The sequence below is a fragment of the Nerophis lumbriciformis genome, linkage group LG18, assembly GCF_033978685.3.
Source record: "Nerophis lumbriciformis linkage group LG18, RoL_Nlum_v2.1, whole genome shotgun sequence".
Lineage (NCBI taxonomy): Eukaryota > Metazoa > Chordata > Actinopteri > Syngnathiformes > Syngnathidae > Nerophis > Nerophis lumbriciformis.
The window spans coordinates 644,437-669,569 of NC_084565.2; the positions used below are offsets into that span (position 1 = coordinate 644,437).

Consider the following 25,133-nt stretch of genomic DNA (forward strand, 5'->3'; position numbering starts at 1 on the left):
ATAGACACTTACATCATGTGTTGTCTTCATTATAACACTTATATAAGGTGTTTAAAGTCATTTTGATAGTAGGCTAATATAGCTAATATAGACACTTACATCATGTGTTGCCTTCATTATAACACTTATATAAGACTTTTAAAGTCATTTTGATAGTAAGCTAATATAGCTAATATAGACACTTACATAATATGTTGACTTTATTATAACACTTATTTAAGGCTCTTAATTTTTTGCGGCTCCAGACAGATTTGTTTTTTGTATTTTTGCTCCAATATGGCTCGTTCATCATTTTGGGTTGCCGACGCCTGTGCTAAGCTAACGCGCTTGCCCATAAAAATAGGAAACCTTCAATTTTACACTTCCGTAGTGTTTCCCAAACTATCATTTATTCATGGCGAACCGCACATTTCTACGTCAACGTCAGTCTTGATAAATCACAATCTTGGCGGTGAAAAAGGGTCTATGGCAGTTTTTAGTGCAAAAGCAAGCTTGTTACATAAGGCCCCTGGTCTGCCAGAGAATAAGAAGACGTAGAGGGGGGTGATGAGTGGTGGCAACTTAGCAACTTTGTCCCCATGGCACTCAGCATCAAGGGTTGGAATTGGGGGTTAAATCACCAAAAATGATTCCCGGGCGCGGCCACCGGTGCTGCTCACTGCTCCCCTCACCTCCCAGGGGGTGATCAAGGGTGATGGGTCAAATGCAGAGAATAATTTCGCCACACCTCGTGTGTGTGTGACAATCATTGGTACTTTACTTGACTTTATATAACTAAATGCGACGCGCCCCCTTTGAGGTGCGTGCCGACAGACGGTATGGAAACGGCATATGGCTTCCAAATACTCCGTACAGCAGAAACACGGAAACAGGCAACACCTTTTTTATAGGTACATTTTTTTTTAACTTAAATTTATTGTTACGCAATACAGATGATATACGGTATAAATGATATCATTTTGGCCGACACTTTTAACACTATGGTCATATCGTGATAAGGCATCCTCAAGGATGTGGAGCGTACTCGCTAGCGGCTAACGTCGCTTAACAGTGAAAAGCCAATTCTGTTTAAGTGATCCTCACCTGGCGGCAAATGAAGTAAGTTTGTTCAAGTATTACTGAAAACCACTGGAAGACAAGGAATAACTAAACATAGGAGAATACAATAAGCCATGCTAACTGCTAGGCTAGAGCTCTTGAATGTAAACAGAAGTGGGCCGATCAAGACCAATATCGACAGTGACAATATCAAGTATAGTATCAGTAAATGATCGATGCTACAGTGATTAGATCGATATTTTTTTATTATTACCCAAACGTTTGTTGTTTTTGTTATTGTTTACAAATAATATATATATATATATATATATATATATATATATATATATATATATATATATATATATATATATATGTATATATATATGTGTGTGTGTATACATGTGTGTATATGGTGGATAGTTAAGGGGGGGGTCAACATGGTGGATAGTTAAGGGGGAGTCAACATGGTGGATAGTTAAGGGGGAGTCAACATGGTGGTTAGTTAAGGGGAAGTCCACATGGTGGATAGTTAAGGGGGAGTCAAAATGGTGGATAGTTAAGGGGGGAGTCAACATGGTGGATAGTGAAGGGGGGAGTCAACATGGTGGATAGTGAAGGGGGGAGTCAACATGGTGGATAGTTAAGGGGGAGTCAACGTGGTGGATAGTTAAGGGGGGGGTCAACATGGTGGATAGTTAAGGGGGAGGGGGAGTCAACATGGTGGATAGTTAAGGGGGAGTCAACATGGTGGATAGTTAAGGGGGGAGTCAACATGGTGGATAGTTAAGGGGGAGTCAACATGGTGGATAGTTAAGGGGGGAGTCAACATGGTGGATAGTGAAGGGGGGAGTCAACATGGTGGATAGTGAAGGGGGGAGTCAACATGGTGGATAGTTAAGGGGGAGTCAACATGGTGGATAGTGAAGGGGGGAGTCAACATGGTGGATAGTGAAGGGGGGAGTCAACATGGTGGATAGTTAAGGGGGAGTCAACATGGTGGATAGTTAAGGGGGGTTCAACATGGTGGATAGTTAAGGGGGAGTCAACATGGTGGATAGTTAAGGGGGAGTCAACGTGGTGGATAGTTAAGGGGGGGTCAACAGGGTGGATAGTTAAGGGGGGTTCAACATGGTGGATAGTTAAGGGGGAGTCAACATGGTGGATAGTTAAGGGGGAGTCAATGTGGTGGATAGTTAAGGGGGAGGGGGAGTCAACATGGTGGATAGTTAAGGGGGAGTCAACATGGTGGTTAGTTAAGGGGAAGTCCACATGGTGGATAGTTAAGGGGGAGTCAAAATGGTGGATAGTTAAGGGGGGAGTCAACATGGTGGATAGTGAAGGGGGGAGTCAACATGGTGGATAGTGAAGGGGGGAGTCAACATGGTGGATAGTGAAGGGGGGAGTCAACGTGGTGGATAGTTAAGGGGGGGTCAACATGGTGGATAGTTAAGGGGGAGGGGGAGTCAACATGGTGGATAGTTAAGGGGGAGTCAACATGGTGGATAGTTAAGGGGGGAGTCAACATGGTGGATAGTTAAGGGGGAGTCAAAATGGTGGATAGTTAAGGGGGGAGTCAACATGGTGGATAGTGAAGGGGGGAGTCAACATGGTGGATAGTGAAGGGGGGAGTCAACATGGTGGATAGTTAAGGGGGAGTCAACGTGGTGGATAGTTAAGGGGGGGGTCAACAGGGTGGATAGTTAAGGGGGGTTCAACATGGTGGATAGTTAAGGGGGAGTCAACATGGTGGATAGTTAAGGGGGAGTCAATGTGGTGGATAGTTAAGGGGGAGTCAACATGGTGGATAGTTAAGGGGGGGTCAACAGGGTGGATAGTTAAGGGGGAGTCAACATGGTGGATAGTTAAGGGGGAGTCAACATGGTGGATAGTTAAGAGAGAGTCAACATGGTGGATAGTTAAGGGGGGAGTCAACATGGTGGATAGTTAAGGGGGAGTCAACATGGTGGATAGTTAAGGGGGAGTCAACATGGTGGATAGTTAATGGGGAGTCAACATGGTGGATAGTTAAGGGGGAGTCAACATGGTGGATAGTTAAGGGGGAGTCAACATGGTGGATAGTTAAGGGGGGAGTCAACATGGTGGATAGTTAAGGGGGAGTCAACATGGTGGATAGTTAAGGGGGAGTCAACATGGTGGATAGTTAAGGGGGAGTCAACATGGTGGATAGTTAAGGGGGAGTCAACATGGTGGATAGTTAAGGGGGAGTCAACATGGTGGATAGTTAAGGGGGAGTCAACAATACTCCAGGGTGACAAGCTGCTTTAATGCGACTCAGCTGGTGCTTGTTACCTGAGGGGGGGTTATATTTGGTAATGGGAGGGGGAGGTTGAGGAGTGGGAAGGGAGCCAAAAGAGCGAGAGGAGGCATTCACAGCTCTATTGATTTTGTCGATCGCCTTAAATGAGGGGCACTGCAGGCCAAGGTGAGGCCAAGTGCCAAACAGCAGACAGGAACATGCTGGAGAAGACACTTCCCACATTTACTAGCTGCTCGCTTCTTTGCATCCTCTGCATCAATGTTGTTTTAATGCTAAGTCCACACACCTGAGAGACACCTGCTCAAGGAGCCCGGAGACTGGGAGCACTCCAAATTGAATCGTAAATTGGATAACATCTCGGACAAGCTTTCCACTCTGCAAGGCGGAATTGTTATCAAATCAAGAGTCAAAACGGACAGTTTGAGCGCACAAACCATTGGAATGTGTTTGCTGGCACTAACCAAAACAATCCCTCTGCAATGGCCTTGGCAGGGCCATGCTGGACACACCCCAGCGAGACCAGTGCAGTGAGCCAACTCCTCCAAAAGATGGCGCCGTGGCACAAACAGCGACACCCCTTTTTGATCTATTTGCATGTGGCGGGAAAAAAAATCGGTTCAAAGCGTAGGACAAAAAGGAGCAGTAGGTTAGTGGTTTTTTTTATACCTGCCATTGTTGTTACATTGTACACCACCAAATAACACAAAGGTGGATCACCTCCACCTTGGCGAGGTAGCAGAAAGGGGCGGGACTAAAGAGAGAAGAAGAAGGTAAATCTAACCAAATAAATAATAATAATAATAATAATAATAGTAATATATTTTATTTGTAAAAAGCACTTTACATTGAGCAAATAACCTCAAAGTGCTACAGTGTATTAAAATGTTTTTATAGAAATAAAAAATGAAATAAATAATAATAAATACAACCGGTAAATAAATAAATAAATAAAAAGATAACAAAAATAAATAAAAATAAAAACTAGACCAGCCTAATAGCTAGAACTAGTATGCATATATCTAAAAAAAAAAAAAAAGGTCTTTTTTAAAAATAAGAGTTTATAAGCCTTTTTTAAAAGTATCCACAGTCTGTGGTGCCCTCAGGTGGTCAGGGAGAGCGTTCCACAGACTGGGAGCGGCAGAACAGAGGCCCCGGTCTCCCATTGTTCGTAGCTTTGTCCTCGGCGGTTGGAGGAGGTTAGCCAGTCCGGAGCGTGGAGGATTTGGGGGTGAGCAGTTCTTTGAGGTAGAAGTGGGATCATGCTAACTTCCAAGCTGCTCAAAGGGCGGCAAATAACCACACCGTGTGGCGTTGTAGACAAACTTCCTGAGGAGGTAGATGAGGGTTCACTCCACCACCGCCTCTGGTGTCGTGAAGGCGGCGGCTAAATAAAAGACGTGGAAGGCACTTGTTTGGGGAGATTTCCCCGCTTTAGCAGCTAATTGCTGACAGAAGCTGTCAGATGCGCGGCGGCGAATGATTCCTCCGTCGGGGTGGGGGTGGGGGTGGGGGGTGGCGGGTGGAGGGGGGGCACAAAATAGCTTTCTTTTGCTTTGACATGCCGCCCGGCCCCTCCCCTTCCTGATATGTACCCCAAAGACGGAAACAATGAGTGCCGGATTACGTCTATTCGCCATTGATGCTCCGGTTTGTTTGCAAAACACACAATGGCGGCGGTTCAGGAAGGGGGGCGGAGGGAGGCGGGGGGAGGGGGGGGGGACCTCTGGATTCCCCCCCCCCCCTCGCCGCCGCCGCCACCAGTAAGGAGGCTTTGATACTGTGGCAAATGAAGAGTAATGAAGTCAATATTCCCGCTAAGATTAGACGTGGAAGCCTGCAGATGGCGTTGAGGTGGCGGGGGAGGATCAGGCGGCGAGGTCGCCCGGGCCCGGCGGACCCTCTGAGGGGATTTTCTGGTTATTAGATCCTGGCCAGATCATGGGCCAATTATAAAGAAAAGTGTCAGTCAAGGCGACGCGGCGGCGTGATTAGCAGCAGGGCAGGAAATCAGGTGAGCGTCTTCCTGCGGGCGCCTTTGATTCGCTAATAAGAGGCCCGAGGTCGCCAGCTGTGGCCCCCCTTGTCCGCGCCCAGGGGGAGGAGCTTATGAACAATACAGCTACACCCATGTGCTTTCCTCCGGGGCCGATACCGATACCAGCAGTCCAGGAGGCCGATAAACGATATTTGCAGGCCATATTCATATTCAAACATGAATAATATATGTTGGTAAACATCAGTTCCTACTTCCTAACCTAGGACTGCTAGTTCCTTTAACGTTCCTAGTTGTAACCTAGGACCGCTAGTTCCTTTAACATTCCTAGTTGTAACCTAGGACCGCTAGTTCCTTTAACCTACTTAGTTGTAACCTAGGACCGCTAGTTCCTTTAAGGTTCCTAGTTGTAACCTAGGACCGCTAGTTAATTTAACCTACTTAGTTGTAACCTAGGACCGCTAGTTCCTTTAACATTCCTAGTTGTAACCTAGGACCGCTAGTTCCTTTAACATTCATAGTTGTAACCTAGGACCGCTAGTTCCTTTAACATTCCTAGTTGTAACCTAGGACCGCTAGTTCCTTTAACATTCCTAGTTGTAACTTAGGACTGCTAGTTCCTTTAACGTTCCTAGTTGTAACCTAGGACCGCTAGTTCCTTTAACATTCCTAGTTGTAACTTAGGACTGCTAGTTCCTTTAATGTCCTTAGTTGTAACCTAGGACCGCTAGTTCCTTTAACGTTCCTAGTTGTAACCTAGGACCGCTAGTCCCTTTAACGTTCCTAGTTGTAACCTAGGACCGCTAGTTCCTTTAACATTCCTAGTTGTAACCTAGGACCGCTAGTTCCTTTAACGTTCTTAGTTGTAACCTAGGACCGCTAGTTCCTTTAACGTTCCTAGTTGTAACCTAGGACCGCTAGTTCCTTTAACGTTCCTAGTTGTAACCTAGGACCGCTAGTTCCTTTAACGTTCCTAGTTGTAACCTAGGACCGCTAGTTCCTTTAACATTCCTAGTTGTAACCTAGGACCGCTAGTTTCTTTTAACGTTCCTAGTTGTAACCTAGGACCGCTAGTTCCTTTAACGTTCCTAGTTGTAACCTAGGACCGCTAGTTCTTTTAACGTTCCTAGTTGTAACCTAGGACCGCTAGTTCCTTGAACGTTCCTAGTTGTAACCTAGGACCGCTAGTTCCTTTAACGTTCCTAGTTGTAACCTAGGACCGCTAGTTCCTTTAATGTTCCTAGTTGTAACCTAGGACCGCTAGTTCCTTTAACGTTCCTAGTTGTAACCTAGGACCGCTAGTTTCTTTAACGTTCCTAGTTGTAACCTAGGACCCCTAGTTCCTTTAACGTTCCTAGTTGTAACCTAGGACCGCTAGTTGCTTTAACATTCCTAGTTGTAACCTAGGACCGCTAGTTCTTTTAATGTTCCTAGTTGTAACCTAGGACCGCTAGTTTCTTTTAACGTTCCTAGTTGCAACCTAGGACCGCTAGTTTCTTTTAACGTTCCTAGTTGTAACCTAGGACCGCTAGTTCCTTTAACGTTCCTAGTTGTAACCTAGGACCGCTAGTTCCTTTAACGTTCCTAGTTGTAACCTAGGACCGCTAGTTCCTTTAACGTTCCTAGTTGTAACCTAGGACCGCTAGTTCCTTTAACATTCCTAGTTGTAACCTAGGACCGCTAGTTTCTTTTAACGTTCCTAGTTGTAACCTAGGACCGCTAGTTCCTTTAACGTTCCTAGTTGTAACCTAGGACCGCTAGTTCTTTTAACGTTCCTAGTTGTAACCTAGGACCGCTAGTTCCTTGAACGTTCCTAGTTGTAACCTAGGACCGCTAGTTCCTTTAACGTTCCTAGTTGTAACCTAGGACCGCTAGTTCCTTTAATGTTCCTAGTTGTAACCTAGGACCGCTAGTTCCTTTAACGTTCCTAGTTGTAACCTAGGACCGCTAGTTTCTTTAACGTTCCTAGTTGTAACCTAGGACCCCTAGTTCCTTTAACGTTCCTAGTTGTAACCTAGGACCGCTAGTTGCTTTAACATTCCTAGTTGTAACCTAGGACCGCTAGTTCTTTTAATGTTCCTAGTTGTAACCTAGGACCGCTAGTTTCTTTTAACGTTCCTAGTTGCAACCTAGGACCGCTAGTTTCTTTTAACGTTCCTAGTTGTAACCTAGGACCGCTAGTTCCTTTAACGTTCCTACTTGTAACCTAGGACCGCTAGTTCCTTTAACATTCCTAGTTGTAACCTAGGACCGCTAGTTCCTTTAACGTTCCTAGTTGTAACCTAGGACCGCTAGTTCCTTTAAGGTTCCTAGTTGTAACCTAGGACCGCTAGTTCCTTAAACGTTCCTAGTTGTAACCTAGGACCGCTAGTTAATTTAACCTACTTAGTTGTAACCTAGGACCGCTAGTTCCTTTAATGTCCTTAGTTGTAACCTAGGACCGCTAGTTCCTTTAACGTTCCTAGTTGTAACCTAGGACCGCCAGTTCCTTTAACGTTCCTAGTTGTAACCTAGGACCGCTAGTTCCTTTAACGTTCCTAGTTGTAACCTAGGTCCGCTAGTTCCTTTAACGTACTTAGTTGTAACCTAGGACCGCTAGTTCCTTTAACGTTCCTAGTTGTAACCTAGGACCGCTAGTGCTTTTAATGTTCCTAGTTGTAACCTAGGACCGCTACTTTCTTTTAATGTTCCTAGTTGCAACCTAGGACCGCTAGTTTCTTTTAACGTTCCTAGTTGTAAACTAGGACCGCTAGTTCCTTTAACGTTCCCAGTTGTAACCTAGGACCGCTAGTTTCTTTTAACGTTCCTAGTTGTAACCTAGGACCGCTAGTTCCTTTAACGTTCCTAGTTGTAACCTAGGGCCGCTAGAGCCTTTAACGTTCCTAGTTGTAACCTAGGACCGCTAGTTCCTTTAACGTTCCTAGTTGTAACCTAGGACCGCTAGTTCCTTTAACATTCCTAGTTGTAACCTAGGACCGCTAGTTCCTTTAACGTTCCTAGTTGTAACCTAGGACCGCTAGTTCCTTTAACGTTCCTAGTTGTAACCTAGGACCGCTAGTTTCTTTAACGTTCCTAGTTGTAACCTAGGACCGCTAGTTCCTTTAACGTTCCTAGTTGTAACCTAGGACCGCTAGTTTCTTTAACGTTCCTAGTTGTAACCTAGGACCGCTAGTTCCTTTAACCTACTTAGTTGTAACCTAGGACCGCTAGTTCCTTAAATGTTCCTAGTTGTAACCTAGGACCGCTAGTTAATTTAACCTACTTAGTTGTAACCTAGGACCGCTAGTTCCTTTAACGTTCTTAGTTGTAACCTAGGACCGCTAGTTCCTTTAACGTTCCTAGTTGTAACCTAGGACCGCTAGTTCCTTTAACGTTCTTAGTTGTAACCTAGGACCGCTAGTTCCTTTAACATTCCTAGTTGTAACCTAGGACCGCTAGTTCCTTTAACGTAATATTAGAAGAAAACACATTTTCTATATATAAGTCGCACCTGACTATAAGTCGCAGGTTGTGAAATGATTTGTTTACACAGAAATGTTTATTGACTTACCTTAATTGTTTCCAAACGGTGTCTGTAACAGGGCAGTAAAACGGTTGATCAGACAAAACAGAAGTCATGGTCATGGACCCACCATTTACAAAACTGAATCAATACAAAAAGAAAGTAAGTTAATGATACCAACAGAGACACACAATATGCATTAAAACACTCCTACAGACATCACACATGGGACACTTTAGTAAGTTTTAGTTATATTGTAAAACTTACAAATGCTCGGAGTGATGAAGAAGAATCCTGTCGAGCAGAAACGCTGTGGATGGTTTCACTTCCTGGTTCAAGGCACTAAAACAGGAAAGAAACGTTGCTTAGAGTGATGAATGAAGAATTCATTCGAGTAGACACGCTATGGATGGCACTTCTGCTTCCGGTTCAAAGCTCTAAAACAGCAGGCAACACACTTTTAGTGAGCAAACTCGTCCAGAAGATGGCGCCGTAGCACAAACAATGATATCACTTCAGTTTAATGACAGCCATTTGCATTATGGAGAAAAATACATGAATTAGCCGCGCCATTTCATAAGCCGCAGAGTGCAAAGCGTAGGGGAAAAAGTAGCACCTTATAGTCCGGAATTTACAGTATTTGATGCAATGCAAAGTTTGCTCATGAGGAACCCTGAAATATTGCAGACATTGAAATGACAACAATTGTGGACTCCTTCACGTAGATTATAGTTGAGACCAAGATGAAAGTATGAGAATGTGTGAGCTGCTGCCTCACCTTCTTTACTTCAAGAATAATATTTGTCAACATATTTACATAAAGTTTGCATTTTTGGCCGAGATATCTTTACTGTCGTGTTATTTGAGTGAATCACGGAACAGGAATGGAACCCACCACCCTCAGTGAGCGTGATCTTGCAGTAGCGGAACAAACAAAACGGAAGGACAAAAACTGGTATTCCCGGCAAAAAATGGAACGTACTTAACTAATTATTTGTGGTTTTAGATACTAAATACTGGTATCAAATGTGTAAATATTGTATCTGCTGATGTAGCTCTGTATTTAGACCGATACTGATAGAAACAGGCTGATACTGATACACACTAACATGCCGAATATCGCCCATAATCAGTCGATCTCTAGTAAATTCGACCCTGGGGCTTGGAATGACTGCGATGAGGTGGTGACTTGTCCAGAACAGGAATGGAACCCACCACGCTCCTTTAGTGAGTGTCATCCTGCGGTAGCGGAACCAACAAAACGGAAGCGAAAGAAGGACAAAAACTGGATTTCCTGGCAAAAAATGGAACGTACTTCCCTAATAATTTCTGGTTTTAAATACTAAATACTGGTATCAGATGTGTAAACATTGTATTTGCTGATATAGTTCTGTATGTAGACCGATACTGATAGTAACAGGCCGATACTGATACACATCAACATGCCGAATATCGGCCATAATTGGTCGATGTCAAGTAAATTCGACCCTGGGGCTTGGAATGACTGCGATGAGGTGGTGACTTGTCCAGAACAGGAATGGAACCCACCACCCTCCTTTAGTGAGCGTCATCTTGCGGTAGCGGAACAAACAAAACGGAAGGACAAAAACTGGATTTCCCGGCAAAAAATGGAACATACTTCACTAATAATTTGTGTTTTTAAATACTAAATACTGGTATCAAATGTGTATATATTGTATCTGCTGATTTAGATCTGTATGTAGACCGATATTGATAGAAACGGGCCGATACTGATACACATCAACATGCCGAATATCGCCCATAATTGGTCGATCTCTGGTAAACTCGACCCTGGGGCTTGGAATGACTGCGATGAGGTGGCGACATGTCCAGAACAGGAATGGAACCCACCACGCTCCTTTAGTGAGCGTCATCTTGCGGTAGCGGAACCAACAAAACGGAAGAGAAAGAAGGACAAAAACTGGATTTCCCGGCAAAAAATGGAACGTACTTCACTAATAATTTCTGGTTTTAAATACTAAATACTGGTATCAGATGTGTAAACATTGTATCTGCTGATGTAGATCTGTATGTAGACCGATACTGATAGAAACGGGCCGATACTGATACACATCAACATGCCGAATATCGCCCATAATTGGTCGATGTCTAGTAAAATCGACCCTGGGGCTTGGAATGACTGCGATGAGGTGGCGACTTGTCCAGAACAGGAATGGAACCCACCACGCTCCTTTAGTGAGCGTCATCTTGTAGTAGCGGAACAAACAAAACGGAAGGACAAAAACTGGATTTCCCGGCAAAAAATGGCACGTACTTCACTAATAATTTGTGGTTTTAAAGACTAAATACTGGTATCAGATGTGTAAACATTGTATCTGCTGATGTAGATCTGTATGTAGACCGATACTGATAGAACCAGGTGGATACTGATAGAAACCGGCCGATACTGATAGAAATGGGCGATACTGATACACATCAACATGCTGAATAAATGCTAGTAAAATGGACCCTGGGTCTTGGAATGAGGCGTGGGTAAAAAACAACAACAACCCGCGAGCGCTACGTGCTACTAGCGAGCCGAGCTAGTCATCAAGTAGCTGCTTGGCGGCGACAGAGGCCAAACGCCGCTTAATTAGCGTTAATAGTTTTTAAAGATCTCTACTTTCACTTTCTCAAAGCAGCCCCGGCGTTCCCAATTTAGCAGCTGGCCTGACAGGGCGGGGGCGTGGCCTCAGGGGGGGCCGACAGGAGCGCTATAATGAAGCGGGTCCAGACAGCGGCCATGACAGGTGATGCATGGGGGCCCATGCTAATTCCTCCCAGTGATGGATCCTGAAGTCTTGACCACACATCCCATTAGCCCGCCCCTGACAGCAGGATAAAGATATTTAAAGAAAGGTGTAGGAAGGGGGGGGGGGGGGGGGGGGTCCAGGTATCGTCAGTCAAACCTTGCCAGTCCTCTGCAATATTTTCTGCTGCAAAGTTATTGATGACTTAACATCGGGGGGCTGTGATGGATACCGTGAGGGGGCCCCTTTGCCAGCCAGGAGCAGCAGGAGAAGAAGAAGAAGAAGGCAGGCGGTGAATCACCTGCACGCAGCAGGTAAAAATAGACGCTGACACGCTCGCTGCTCCGACATTCCCAAAGACGTCCCGTGGAAATAGATTAGTCCGCTCAAGGGGCGCACCTCAGCGCTCCTTATTAGGACGCCGCCCTGGAGGGAGGGGCTAGGAGCGCCCAGGTGTGTTTACCATAAAGCAGTGGCGTCCAAACTATACATTATATTATGTATATGTACATACATACATACATATATATATATATATATATATATATATGTATATATGTCTTAATAAGGTTATCCAAAAAATAGTGCTCGATACCGTAGTAGAGCGCAATATATGTATGTGTGGGAAAAAAAATCACAAGACTATTTCATCTCTAGAGATGAAATAGTCTTGTGATTTTTTTTCCCACACATACATATATATGTATATATATATATATATATATATGTATATATGTATATATATATATATATATATATATATATATATACATATATATATATATATATATGTTTTAGGGCTGCAACAACTAATCGTTTAAATCGATATAAATCGTTTATAAAAATAGTTGGCGATTAATTTAGTCATCGATTCGTTGGATCTATGCTATGCGCATGCGCAGAGGCTAATTTTTTTTTTTTAAATAAACCTTTAAACTGCAACCTTTACAAACAGCTGAGAAACAATAATCAAAATAAGTATGGCGCCAGTATGCTGTTTTTTTCCAATAAAATACTGGAAAGGATAAAAATGTAGTTTGTCTCTTTTATCCGATTATTAATCGATTAATCGAAGTAATAATCGACAGATTATTGTATCTGCTATACACAAATATAGTAAATCTTAGGTTTTTAACCTATAGGGCCCCCCTCAAATTTTGGTTCTGGGGACCTGGAAGCGTCTCAGTCAAAAATGTTTTAAAAATAAGTCATGAAAAAATAATTTAACCTTAACATTTTTAAATCAACTTTGTGTATATCGATATAAAGTTTTCTCATTACTTTTTTTAATGTTCATGCCCTTTTGGTTAGAAAAAAGAAAAAATATGCATTATTTGTTGTTGGAATTGGAGCTTTAATAGGTCAATAATTCATAACAACGTAACATTTTTGGACTTTGATCCATGATTATTTTTTGAGCAATGAAGTAAAACATTTTAAATAAAGACATAAACACTAAAATGATCAGAGATCATTAAAGGCATCCATGAAGGTGTTAAAAACCAGTCATATAGTATTTGTTTTCCTGTCAGCACTTAAATGTGTAGATCAACTACACATCTGTCTGTCAATATAAACTTGTTGTTTTTCTATATTATGCCTTTTTACTAGAAAACCCTGTTTTGTATGGCAAAAACTAAACATGCAGTAGTTCTCCCCCAAAATTGTTCAACGTGGAATATTTGATGAGAAGTAATTTGAATTTGTCAATAATCCATAACAACAGTGATTTTGTTACTTTATTTTTCCAAGCAGTGACAGTTTTTAAGAAAATACTCCACTCAAATTCTAAGGGATCCAAAAGGGCCCCACTCATAGAAGTGTTCAAAATAAGTCATGTATCGTTTTTGTTTTACTTTTCACACTTAAATCTCTAGATCAACTTTAGATCTATCGGTTGATACAAAGTTTTATTGTAATTTTTTAATATTTTGTTACAAAACCCTGGTTTTTATGGCAAACACACAAAATATGCAATCATTTCCCGCCAAAAATGTTTCCAAAGTGGGATATTTACTGTGAAGTAATTGGAGCCTTTTTTAAGTCAATAATTCATAACAACATTGATTTTGATACATTATAATTTTTTGTGCAATCACATATTAAAAAAAAAATATTCCACTAAAAATCTCAGGGATCCAAAAGGGCCCCACTAATAAAAGTGTTCAAATTAAGTCATACAGTATATTATTATTTTTTTTAACTTTCAACGCTTAATTCTCCAGTTTATTTTAAATCTGTTGATATAAAATGTTATGGTCATTTTTTAATATTTTGTTAGAAAACCCTGTTTTTTTATGGCAAAAACACAAAATATGCAATATTTAAAATGAACATGAACATTAATTTTGATTTTTTTTTTTTTTGATTTTTTTTGAGCAATGGCAGTTTAACGGGGTCCAAAAGAGCCCTGTTTTTAAACGTGTTAAAAATAAGTCATATAATTTTACAACTTTCAAAACTTCAATATCTAGATCAACATCACATCTGTCTGTCGATACGTTTTATTACTTTTTTTTTAATGTTGTATGCCCTTTTTGTAAAAGAAACCCTGTTTTTTAGGCCAAAAAGTAAATATGCAATATTTTCACTCCAAAAAAGGTCAAAGTATAATATTGGATGTGAAGTAATTGGAGCCTTTAATAGGTCAATAATTCATAACAACATTGATTTTGATCCATTATTATTGTTTGAGCAATGGCAATTTTAAATAAAAATCCCAGTAAAATTTGCAGGGGTCCAAAAGAGCCCTGCTGATAAAGAATACATATTTTTAAATATCTATATCAACTTCAGATCGTGGAGACGACGAAGGTCGTAGTGATTTTAAATACAGACCAATGAGAAGGCAGCATGCAGTAAAAAAAATAGGTATTTAATGATTGAAATAAACAAATAAAAAGCGAGAGCCAAATGGAAGTGCTCTGACTGGACAGACTATGAAAGAAACAAAAGGAAACGCTGGAACACAGCAAAAACCCTTACAAGGAATGTGGAGCAGACGGTGTCCACAAAGTGCGTGCGTACTTGACCTCAGCATGGAAATACTTCAAAATGGCGTCGCGAGCTCAACTTATATAGTGCTAATTACCAACAGAAAACAGGTGAGAGGAAAATTGTTCAAAGGCAGGTGTAAAGCTGCAGCAGGAAAGTGGAAAACAGGAAGTGGAAAAACCACAAAATAAGAGCGCAAGACAGGAACTAAAAATACACCCAGAAAATGACCAAGAAAGTCAAAATAAGGCACGGCGTGGAGTGACAAATAAAGTTTTACTACTTTTAAAAAATGTTTTATGCCATATTGTCACCGCCCCTCCCCCAAAATATGCAATATTTCCCCCCCAAAAAATTCCATGTAGAACATTTGTTGATGTAAATTAATTGGAGGCTTTAAAAAGGTCAATAAGTCATTACAACATTGATTTTGATTCATTATTATTTTCTAAAAAAAAAACTGTCATTAGAGACAATAATGCAACTTTTAGGATCTTTTATTCCAATTTTTTGTAATAGTACTTATTTTTTGAGTGATGACAGTTTTAAATAAAAATCCCACAAAATTTCCAAAAGAGCCCCACTGACCAAAAAATATATATTTTTAAATATCTATAAATTAAAGTTTCTATTAAGTTTTACTACTTTTTAAAAATGTTTTATGCCATGTTCCCCCCCCCAAAAAATTCCAAGTAGAATAGTTGTCGAAAAAAAGGTCAATAAGTCATTACAACATTGATTTGGATTCATTATTATTTTCTAAAAAACTGTTATTAGAGTCAATAATGCAACTTTTATTCCACTTTTTTGTAATAGTACTTTCAGAATGTGACGCTACAAAGATTAGCTGCGGGCCACAAAAGGACCCCCGGGCCACACGTTGGACAGCCCTGCCATAAATCTTCCCAGTTCGGGATACGGCGAACGGCTGACAAGTTTTTGTGCGAAACACAAACGAGGCGGCCTGCAAGCGAGCGAGCGAGCAGGCCCCGGAATGGCGGCGGGGGGGCGGGAGCATCCCTCCCTGACAAATGGCCACGGCGTAAGCGCGGAGAGGTTACGCTGACAGACAAGGAGCACAATTATCACGGCGTGATGAAGGAGCGGTGGCGAGCGCCGCGTCGCACCGTTAATTACCCTCCTGCTTTTTTTCCTCCGCTGCGCTCCCCGTAACGCGAGGGGGGGAAAACACGGCGTGACAAGTGTGTAAAAGAGCAAGCACTAAATTACTGTCGGGGAAAATAAACGCAGGACGGCGCGGCCCTGCTGGTGATTTACGGGGGCAATTAGTCACCGCCCCGCCGAGATGCTGAGGACAGCAGTGCGGCGGCGGCGCCTTGGAAAGAAAGTGGGAGAATGTTCTGTGGGTGACCTTTAAGTGGCAGAGGGCTTTTATCCAACTTTGCCTTCCAAATAAATCACTTCCCACTAGGCTTGTACGCTACACCGGTACTAGTCTAGTACCACGGTGCTCATGGATAGACAACGGTACTATACTCGGTTTGAAAAGTACCGCTTTTCATGACGGCGCGTCGTCACGCACTGACATTGCTGCTTGTACCAGCAGAGGAGCATGTTGGGCAGCGCACACACACAGAGTACTTACAAGCAGACACAGTGTCTAGACAGAAAAGCAGAGGAGCATGTTGGGCAGCGCACACACACAGAGTACTTACAAGCAGACACAGTGTGTAGACAGAAAGGCAGAGGAGCATGTATGGCAGCACACACAGAGTACTTACAAGCAGACACAGTGTGTAGACAGAAAAGGGAGAATGGACGCATTTTGGTGTAAAAAGTCAAGATAAAGGTGAAGTTATAACACTGAAACACCCTCAGGAAGAGCTGCTTTAACACATGCAGCTAACATCCATCCACAGTGTTTTAGCTACTTCTAAATCACTAATCCTGGCCTCCATTGCAACAAATAAAGTAAGTTTCTTACACGTATCATTATCACTGGAGGAGGAGGAATAGCTAAACATGCTTCACTACACACCGTAGGAGGATACAATAGCACACCGCTAACAGCAAGCTAGCACTCCTGAATGTAAACAAATGCCATGGGTGGATCTACACCTGACATCCACTGTAATGATACCAAGTACAGGAGTGTATCTAGTCGATACTACTATGATTACATCGACATTTTTTATCGTCACAAAATCTGACTGACGATATTATCAGCCGATAAATGCTTCAAATTGTAATATCGGAAATTATCGGTATCGGTTTCAAAAAGTACAATTTATGACTTAAAGGCGGCTGTGTACACGGACGTAGGGAGAAGTACAGAGCGCCAATAAACCTTAAAGGCACTGCCTTTTCGTGCCGGCCCAGTCACATAATATCTACGGCTTTTCACACACACAAGTGAATGCCAAGCATACTTGGTCAACAGCCATACAGGTCACACTGAGGGTGGCCGTATAAACAAGTTTAACACTGTTACAAATATGCGCCACACTGTGAACCCACACCAAACAAGAATGACAAACACATTTCGGGAGAACATCCGCACCGTAACACAACATAAACACAACAGAACAAATACCCAGAAGCCCTTGCAGCACTAACTCTTCCGGGACGCTACAATATACACCCCCTGCTACCTCCTACCCCCCCACCATCCCCCAACTCCGCCCACCTCAACCTCCTCATGCTCTCTCAGGGAGAGCATGTCCTAAATTCCAAGCTGCTGTTTTGAGGCATGTTAAAAAAAATAATGCACTTGTGACTTCAATAATAAATATGGCAGTGCCATGTTGGCATTTTTTGTTCATAACTTGAGTTGATTTATTTTGGAAAACCTTGTTACATTGTTTAATGCAGGGGTGCTCACACTTTTTCTGCAGGCGAGCTACTTTTCAATTGATCAAGTCGTGGGGATCTACCTCATTCATATATATCATTTATATTTACTTATTTATGAAATATATGTTTTTGTTAATAAGTTAAAGGTGTTTAATGATAATGCAATCATGTTTAACACATAGTTAATATTGTTAATAAATTAAAGGTGTTTAATGATAATACAAGAATGTTTAATACATATAGTTAATATTGTTAATAAATTAAAGATGTTTAATGATAATACAAGTATGTTTAAGACATATAGTTAATATTGTTAACAAGTTAAAGGTGGTTAAAAATAATACAAGCATGTTTAATACATATAGTTAATATTGTTAACAAGTTAAAGGTGTGTAATGATAATACACGCATGTTTAATACATATAGTTAATATTATTAATAAGTTAAAGGTGTTTAAAGATAATACAAGCATGTTTAACACATATAGTTAATATTGTTAACAAGTTAAATGTGTTTAATAATAATACAAGCATGTTTAACACATATAGTTAATATTGTTAATAAGTTAAAGGTGTTTAAAGATAATGCAAGCATGTTTAACACATGTAGTTAATATTGTTAACAAGTTAAGGTGTTTAAAGATAATACAAGCATGTTTAACACATGTAGTTAATATTGTTAACAAGTTAAGGTGTTTAAAGATAATACAAGCATGTTTAACACATATAGTTAATATTGTTAACAAGTTAAAGGTGTTTAATGATAATACAAGCATGTTTAACACATATAGTTAATATTGTTAATAAGTTAAGGTGTTTAAAGATAATACAAGCATGTTTAACACATATAGATTCCTTTCTTTCATGAAGACAAGAACATAAGTTGGTGTATTACCTGATTGTGATGACTTGCATTGATAGGAATCAGACAGTGGTGCTAAAAACGTCCGCATTTTCGAATGGAGGAGAAAAAAGTCCTCCTTTCTGTCCAATACCACATGAAAGTGGTTGGTTTTTGGCATCTTGTTTGTCCAGCTTCCGTACTCCTTTGTATACACTTTACAAGAAATACATTGTCGGCAAACTCTGTAGCTTGCTAGCTTGTGCACGCCAGCTTTCTGAGACTCTTATTTTGTTAGCGCAACTGTGCAGTCGGTCTTTGGAGTTTTGACGACAGGTACGGCGCCAGAGTCTGTTGAAATAAAGTGTTTCTCGCCTTCCAGTCGGTAATTTTAATGAGCTGGCAGCAGCCAGCGTCATCTCAGAAGACCCTCGGGTGCCGTGAATGTCAATCAAGTGACGAAAGTGACGTCATAGTGAAGATTTATGATCGCTCATTTTTAGGACTATTTTTTTAATGCCTGGCTGGTGATCGACTGACACACCCTCCGAGATCGACCGGTAGATCGCGATCGACGTAATGAGCACCCCTGGTTTAATGCATCCAGCGGGCATCACAACAACATTAGGCATAATAATGTCTTCATTCCATCACTGTATATATCAGTATCGCTTGGTATCGGAATCGGTAATTAAGAGTTGGACAATATCGGAATATCGGCAAAAAAGCCATTATCAGACATCTCTAGTTTGGAGGAGAAAAGGTGAGGCCTTTAATCCCAGGAACACCATACCTACCGTCAAGCATGGTGGTGGTAGTATTATGGTCTGTGCCTGTTTTGCTGCCAATGGAACTGCTGCTTTAAATGGGACAATGAAAAAGGAGGATTAGCTCCAAATTGTTCAGGACAAGCTAAAATCACCAGCCCGGAGGTTGGGTCTTGGACGCAGTTGGGTGTTCCAACAGGACAATGACCCCAAACACACCTCAAACGTGGTAAAGGAATGGCTAAATCAGGCTAGAATGAAGGTTTTAGAATGGCCTTCCCAAAGTCCTGACTTAAAGGTGTGGACAATGCTGAAGAAACAAGTCCATGTCAACACATTTAGCTGAAGTGCAGCAATTTAGTGGTCAAGTGGTCAAGCAGAAGCTTGTGGATGGCTACCAAAAGTGCCTTATTGCAGGTCAACTTGCCAAGGGACATGTAAGCAAATATTAACATTGCTGTATGTATACTTTTCACCCTCACATTTCCAGTAGAGCCATAATAAATTCATCAAAGAAGCAAACTTCATGTGAGCAACAAGTATGTGCTCCAATCACTACATCACAAAGAAATAAGACTTGTAAAGTCCAGACAGCCATGACATGATGTTCTTTACAAGTGTACGTACACTTTTGACCACCACTGTATGTATCTGTGGGAAATACGTGAAGTACTAGTTGAGCACATTCATCAGTAATAAAGATATTTTAGCCAGGATATAACCTCTCCTGTGACACGTACAGTGGCACCTCCAGGTAGACGTCAAAAGCAGACTTTGGTCCAGCGTGTGGTGGATCTGCCTCGTCATACTGGGGCTTATTTCCAGTGAGCGTCTGCACATGTCTGCTAGGATGCTAAGAACGCCGCCGGCGAGCTGATAGGAAGTGGGAGGAGGGGAGGGGAGGGGAGGGTCGGGGGGCAAAGTGAGTGGGCTTGCCGGCTTCCAGGTCAGCGGCCTTGAGCATGCTTGGTTACGACCGCCTCGCCTCGTCTTATTGGCAGAGGTGCCACGAGGCGGCGTGGCGAGGGCTCCTGGAGTGGAGAAAAGTTCACGAGGAGAGCGCCATGTGCACGTCCGCCACGCCCCCTCGGGCACCTCGCTCGCTCGGACCACCTCCAGCTGGCTGACCCCCACCCACACAGCCACAATGTGAGGTGTGAGGCCAGGAGGAACAAACGCCGCTTTAATTACACTTGACAAATACAAAAGGAGCCAATATGGTCAAGGATGGCGTCTTGTCAATGACCATTAGACCCACTAATAAACTTAATTGACCACCAGGCTTGGACAACATACCATACCCTACTAATCAACACGCTCATTGACCACCAGGCTTGGACAACATACCATACCCTACTAATCAACTCAAACTCAATCAATCAATGTTTACTTATATAGCCCTAAAGGGCTCAAGGGGCTGCACAAGCCACAACCACATCCTGGGCTCAGATCCCACATCAGGGCAAGGAAAAACTCAATGGGATGACAATGAGAAACCTTGGAGGGGTCGCAGATGTGGGGACCCCCTGGGCGACCGGTGCAATGGACATCGAGTGGATCTAGTTAATAGTGTGAGAGTCCAGTCCATAGTGGATCTAACATAATAGTGAGAGTCCAGTCCATAGTGGATCTAACATAATATTGTGAGAGTCCAGTCCATAGTGGATCTAACAAAATAGTGAGAGTCCAGTCCATAATGGATCTAACATAATATTGTGAGAGTCCAGTCCATAGTGGATCTAACATAATAGTGAGAGTCCAGTCCATAGTGGATCTAACATAATAGTGAGAGTCCAGTCCATAGTGGATCTAACATAATATTGTGAGAGTCCAGTCCATAGTGGATCTAACATAATAGTGTGAGAGTCCAGTCCATAGTGGATCTAACATAATAGTGAGAGTCCAGTCCATAGTGGATCTAACATAATAGTGTGAGTCCAGTCCATAGTGGATCTAACATAATAGTGTGAGAGTCCAGTCCATAGTGGATCTAACATAATAGTGTGAGAGTCCAGTCCATAGTGGATCTAACATAAAAGTGAGAGTCCAGTCCATAGTGGATCTAACATAATAGTGTGAGAGTCCAGTCCAGAGTGGATCTAACATAATAGTGAGAGTCCAGTCCATAGTGGATCTAACATAATAGTGAGAGTCCAGTCCATAGTGGATCTAACATAATAGTGAGAGTCCAGTCCATAGTGGATCTAACATAATAGTGTGAGAGTCCAGTCCATAGTGGATCTAACATAATAGTGAGAGTCCAGTCCATGGTGGATCTAACATAATAGTGAGAGTCCAGTCCATAGTGGATCTAACATAATAGTGTGAGAGTCCAGTCCATAGTGGATCTAAAATAACAAAATAATAAAACATACTATAACAGACTATATACGGCTCTTGTACTTGGTATCGCTACAGCTGATATCTGTATAGGAGCCTCCCATTTGTTTACATTTAGGAGCGCTAGCTTGCTCTTAGCAGTTAGCAATGCTATTCCTCGTCCTGCGAGGATGATACTCGTAACAAACATAGTTTACTTGTCGCCATGGAGGCCAGGATTGGAAACTTTGAAGTAAACACGAGCTAGCTGTGTTCAGTGTTTATAGATCCAGATTTATCGTGCGCTAAAACATGTCTAATCTCTTCTTTCTCCACACTGTTTCCGCATGTAAGTGGCCTGTGCATGTGTCCACCTATGAAAAAAAAAGTACCGGTATTTTTCCGAAGACGGTATTGTACATTTGTGGACTTGGAGAAGGCATTTGACCGTGTGTCCCGGGAAGTCCTGTGGGGAGTGCTTAGAGAGTATGCGGTATCGGACTGTCTGATTGTGGCGGTCCGCTCCCTGTATGATCAGTGTCAGAACTTGGTCCGCATTGCCGGCAGTAAGTCGGACACGTTTCCAGTGAGGGTTGGACTCCGCCAAGGCTGCCCTTTGTCACTCGTTCTGTTCAGAACTTTTATGGACAGAATTTCTAGACACAGTCAGGGCGTTGAGGGGATCCGGTTTGGTGGCTGCAGGATTAGGTCTCTGCTATTTGCAGATGATGTGGTCCTGATGGCTTCATCTGGCCAGGATCTTCAGCTCTCACTGGATCGGTTCGCAGCCGAGTGTGAAGCGACTGTGATGGGAATCAGCACCTCCAAGTCCGAGTCCATGGTTCTCGCCCGGGAAAGAGTGGAATGCCATCTACGGGTTGGGGAGGAGACCCTGCCCCAAGTGGAGGAGTTCAAGTACCTCGGAGTCTTGTTTACGAGTGAGGGAAGAGTGGATCGTGAGATCGACAGGCAGATCGGTGCGGCGTCTTTAGTAATGAAGGAGCTGAGCTGGACAAAGCTCTCAATTTACCGGTCGATCTACGTTCCCATCCTCACCTATGGTCATGAGCTTTGGGTCATAACCGAAAGGACAAGATCACGGGTACAAGCGGCCGAAATGAGTTTCCTCCGCCGGGTGACGGGTCTCTCCCTTAGAGATAGGGTGAGAAGCTCTGTCATCCGGGAGGAGCTCAAAGTAAAGCTGCTGCTCCTCCACATGGAGAGGAGCCAGATGAGGTGGTTCGGGCATCTGGTCAGGATGCCACCCCGAAACACCTGTGTTTCGGGCACATCCGACCGGTAGGAGGCCATGGGGAAGACCCAGGACACGTTGGGAAGACTATGTCTCTGGGCTTCCCTGCTTAGGCTGCTTCCCCCGCGACCCGACCTCAGATAAGCAGAAGAAGATGGATGGATGGATGGTATTGTACCTTTTTTAATTCATTAGCAGCGCGGTACTTGATGGGTACCGGTGTAACCCGAGACACAATAAACATTTAAGTTGCTGCAAATTGGCAACCAAACAAACCCTGATATTATCAAAGTACAGGCTAGCGTAGCCACGCTAATCGTGGCGTGTAAACCCGACAACTTTATTTGTGTTCATATCCGACTAACCTCGCCAGTTGAGCACAAATCTTCATTAGCGTTCGCCTGTGAAAGTAGGTCATGTTACGCTACAAGATAACGCTAAGCTAATGGCCGCTGACTTGAGTTAGTGAAGCCGTGGTGCACTCGGCTGGTGAAAGGAGTTTTAAAACGCCACGGCGTGTGATAAAAACCGACAGCTAGGAGGCGCCATGATCAATATGGGCCAAGCGGGGGAAGGCCAAGCGCAATAAATAAGAGCGTAACAAGCCTCGCTAACGAGAGCGCCGCTGTGGCATGAATCCCGGCTAATAATCTCAGCGAGCCGCGGGATGATAAAGCGCCGCCGCCCGGCAACACCTGCGCAATTAAAGCCTCCCCTTCCTCATTCATTTCAGCATCCGGCCTTTCTAGCGGCCCGTTGAGCGCGCTAATAATCTGGCCGACTTGACTCCGTGCTCGGCTGGAACAGAGCGTCTAATTAGGCAAAGGTAATTAATTAGAGATAAACGCGGCTAATCAGCGCCCGTTAGCCAGCAGCCGACGAGATGGCGGCAGGCGGGGTGTTTTTTCCCCGAGTCATGCGGGCAGACGGCGTTTTTTTAAGGTGAGCGCTCGGTGAGGCTAATGAAGCTTTTAGCCGCAGAGTCGTTTCTCTGAAATAAGCATCACGGCGTCCGTCGGGGCCAAGTTTGTAATTTCAACATTTACACGATTCTACGAGCCCCTGAAGGTCCGAGGACACCAAATAGGAGGATTTGCTCTCTCGGATTGATAGCACATCTTCAGCAGCACCACAACTCGTATGCGTGTGACAGGGACTTGATCTTGATTAATCACACAATCAGTCACGTTGTTAACATTGACTACACACACTGTTCTTGTACCAACACAATATTGTAACTCTCATTTTGGACTCAATTCATTTTCCAAGTATCAAACCCCAATTAAAACCCAGGGAATATGTCTGTTTTACAGATGTTTGGATCAGGATGAGTTCGATACCGACTGTAAATGTTTCCATGTATTTCTGCTGACTGCCTCGGTTCAATAATATCAACACAGTATTTCAACGAGTTCCTTTCGTTACAAATAACAGACATGTGATTGAAAAAGACTGAAATCAAGCCGGGAGCCGCAGGACAAGGGGGTCAAGCTCTGGTTTTTCAGCAATTCAACATGCAAAAATTAGCAAAAGAAAGCACTAGGGCTGAAACGACGCGTCGACATAGTCGACGTCATCGGTTACGTAAATACGTCGACGCTGTTTTTGTGCTTCGACGCGTCGCATATATACGTCACACTACCGTCATGGCGGAGCGCAAAGCAGACGATGCGAGCGGTGCGAGCGAGGGGAAAAAAGCACGCCAAAAGTCGTCAAAAGTGTGGGAGTATTTCAATAAACGGCCTAAGAAGAAACGCTACTTTTACTCCGCTACTCTTATCTACATTCAGCTCGCTACTCGCTACTAATTTTTATCGATCTGTTAATGCACACTTTGTTTGTTTTGGTCTGTCAGACAGACCTTCAAAGTGCCTGCCTTAATGGTGACGTTTCACTCCGTTCCACCAATCAGATGCAGTCACTGGTGACGTTGGACCAATCAAACAGAGCCAGGCGGTCACATGACCTGACTTAAACAAGTTGAAAAACGTATTGGGGTGTTGCCATTTAGTGGTCAATTGTACGGAATATGTACTGTATTGTGCAATCTACTAATAAAAGTTTCAATCAATCAATCAAAAGTGTGAAGGAAAAAAGACTATTTTTTATTTCAACCGTATATCCCGTCAAAAGCCTAAAGACTGACTGCACAGTTCCTGTCTTCACAATAAAAGTGCCGCTCCATCGCGCCGCGCTTTCAAAATAAGAGTCTCCGAAAGCCAGCGCAAACAAGCTAGCAAGCTACGGAGTTTGCCGCCAATGTATTTCTTGTAAAGTGTATAAAAACGAATATGGAAGATGGACAAATAAGATACCAAAAACCAACCACTTTCATATGGTATTAGACAGAAATGAGGAACTTTTTTTCTCCTCCATTTGAAAACGTGGACGATATAAGCACTACTGTCTGATTCCAATCAATGCAAGTCATCAGAATCAGGTAATACACCAACTTATATTCTTGTCTTCATGAAAGAAAGGAATCTATATGTGTTAAACATGCATGTATATTCATTAAAACACCTTTAACATGTAAACAAAAACGGCAAAATAAATAAATAT

At 42.8% G+C, this 25,133-nt stretch overlaps 1 long non-coding RNA gene across 1 annotated transcript in view; it reads right to left on the minus strand.

Annotated features, from left to right (window-relative positions):
• Nucleotides 1-9,081: 9,081 nt before the first annotated feature.
• The window catches only part of LOC133618052 (uncharacterized), a 61,968-nt gene continuing 45,916 nt past the window's right edge, over nucleotides 9,082-25,133 (minus strand). The window contains exon 3 of the long non-coding RNA XR_009817102.2: nucleotides 9,082-9,156. This is a non-coding gene — a long non-coding RNA (uncharacterized lncRNA). The remainder of the gene's footprint in view (nucleotides 9,157-25,133) is intronic.